A 3,068-nucleotide genomic window follows, 5' to 3' on the forward strand; every position below is an offset into this window, starting at 1 on the left:
TATGGTTGTATGTGTTTCATGCATCTCCAACAATCGGGCCTATAAAACTGAGTGAGAATCTGGGCCCAGTAGAACCATCAGAACTGTCATAGTGCTGCTGGTGTCTGTGCGACAGGCCATGCAGACTCTGTCTCAACTCAGGGGGAGTTATTCTGTTAAAAGGCGAAGTAAATAGTGTGTTCGTTTATTTTTTTAACAACCCCCCCCCCCCCGTCACACTGCACTCGCTGCCGTTTGCCAGGGCAAAGAGCCAGATTCTGTGTCTGATCTCCATTACATACATGGTGACATGATCCTGTTTTTCTTGATCATTAGTGCAGCAGCCCTCTGGCATTTACTGGCACTGCTGCTCACTGTAAATAATCACAAACTGGAATAAATGGTTTCAGCTCTGTGCATCAGATCCGCCTCAAACAGCACATTGTCTGGTTTCCTGTTCTGATGAGGACTTTCCTGTTTCCTGTTTTTCTTACAGACATCAGCTCGTACTTTAGTTACACAATCAGAAATCATTGCTTTTTCAACTAATATTAAACTAAAATCAAAGTTACAGGTGGTCTGTCATCTTCTTTAATACTCGTTGAAACAAAATTAAACACAGTAGCTGAGATTCTCTAAAGAGCTCTCAGTGGGTGGCGCTGTCGCCTCACCCCGGGGGGGTTGGGGTTTGAATCCCCTCCCCCACTCTGAGTTTGCATGATTTCCCCATCTTCCCTCCCGCTGTCCCAAGATGCACAGGAGCAGAGGGGGAGGGGAAGTAGCTTCCGCTCCCATCTTCACGGGAACCTGACTTGGTGCAACTACAGTATGAGGAAATTTTAGCAAGTTCAAGAGACACGTCTTAACATTTGTTATGATACATTGGAAATGTTCCCCTTTAATAAGATTGTGAAATAAACAATATTTAACTGATGAATAAAACGATGAATAATTAAAAAAAACCCAAACACACCGAGCACACTGAGCCAGATATGCGGAACTGAAACCGGTTCCTCACGTCCAGCTGGTCTTTGACAGGCGCTTCCTAAGAAAACGCGTCACGCGGTTTAAAGCGAAAGTAACAAATGGCGCAGTGATATGTTCTGTACATGTATGGCGTGTCCTTCTTAATATGCAGGATAGTGTCCCTAGAAATGAATGGAGAGTCCCCACAAAGACAGCAATATATGAACTAAGCATGTGCATGTATGTGTGTGAGTATGTCTCAAAATTAGGAACTTAAACAGAACAGAAAGCAGGCAGGGTTGGGGCCTGATGCAGGAGAGGAGGTGACACAGACCTGGCAGTATTATATTGCCTTGGATGAAGCCCTTGGGGAAAGAGCAGGAGTCACGCTGTGAACTTCTGTGTCTCTGGTGGATCACAGGGGATTCCCTCAGATCACGGCCCTTCCCCTCAGAGCCGTCCCCTGGTAGATCACAGAGGATTCCCTCAGATCACGGCCCTCCCCCTCAGACCCGTCCTCTGGTAGATCACAGGGGATTCCCTCAGATCACGGCCCTCCCCCTCAGACCCGTCCTCTGGTAGATCACAGGGGATTCCCTCAGATCACGGCCCTCCCCCTCAGACCCGTCCTCTGGTAGATCACAGGGGATTCCCTCAGGTCATGGCCCTCCCCCTCAGAGCCGTCCTCTGGTGAACCTTCCCCTCATTTATTACCACTCAACCCTTAATCTCCACACATTTTAGCCCCGAGTCACTACTAACCAGCTGTCTACCTCCTGCCTCTCCACTGCCCTGTCTGAAAGTGTCAACTTGGCTTCACTTGTTAATGAAAGCAGCCCTGAGTTGGTGCTCAGCATTCAGGTACAGTGAGTTATATCTGCATTCAGGTACAGTGGGTTATATCTGCATTCAGGTACAGTGGGTTATATCCGCATTCAGGTACAGTGAGTTATATCCGCATTCAGGTACAGTGGGTTATATCTGCGTTCAGGTGCAGTGAGTTATATCCACGTTCAGGTACAGTGGGTTATATCCACGTTCAGGTACAGTGGGTTATATCTGCGTTCAGGTGCAGTGAGTTTTATCCGCGTTCAGATACAGTGGGTTATATCCACATTCAGGTACAGCGGGTTATATCCGCATTCAGGTACAGTGAGTTATATCAGTGTTCAGGTACAGTGGGTTATATCAGTGTTCAGGTGCAGTGAGTTATATCCGCGTTCAGGTACAGTGGGTTATATCCGCGTTCAGGTACAGTGGGTTATATCAGCGTTCAGGTACAGTGGGTTATATCCGCGTTCAGGTACAGTGGGTTATATCCACGTTCAGGTACAGTGGGTTATATCCACATTCAGGTATAGTGGGTTATATCCGCGTTCAGGTACAGTGGGCGCTCTAGTCACACTTTGGCACCAGGTACCAAGTACCTTGAGCACAAATAGCAACCAGTTAACAAACCATAATATCCAATTCCCTATAAGGACTTCTAAGTGCTGATTAGTCACCAAACACCAACAAATCAAGCTCAAACATATAACAAACACGATTCTTCTCCATTGGTCCTCCTTGGTCAGGGTACATACACCTATTTTGCTCAATTTTTCAAAACATCTCTACTGCTAGGCTTCTACTAGAGAATTGGATATGAATATGGGTTTACTGTAAATACATTGTTAACACATGGTTAATGTAATAACTACATATGAATTTGTACTACCGCATAACATATTGTGCCATGAAATACACGGAATCAGGCATGTACGTGCAACACTCTTTCCCCACTATAGCACAAATGGTTTTGCAGCTGCTTTTACGTTTAATTGATCATGGGGATTAATTATCACCGCTCGTGATAATAAATTCGCATTATCTATATTTTTATTGTTGCTTTTCTATATATTCATATGATTCATGCTATTCCATATCTGTTGTAGTACAAGGTTATTTTGCATTGTTTCGATTCGATCTTGTATCACTTGTTTTTTTGAGTGAACCTAAGCGTGCCTGTTTGTTCCTTCGAGAGCCCTATATCCCTCTCTCATCCATTTTAAGACACTTTGCCTGCAAGTTTTCTTTTATATAAACTGCAACATCACCTCCCTTCTTGCCTATCTGGTCCCTAC

The sequence above is a fragment of the Brienomyrus brachyistius genome, chromosome 4 (assembly GCF_023856365.1).
Source record: "Brienomyrus brachyistius isolate T26 chromosome 4, BBRACH_0.4, whole genome shotgun sequence".
NCBI lineage: Eukaryota > Metazoa > Chordata > Actinopteri > Osteoglossiformes > Mormyridae > Brienomyrus > Brienomyrus brachyistius.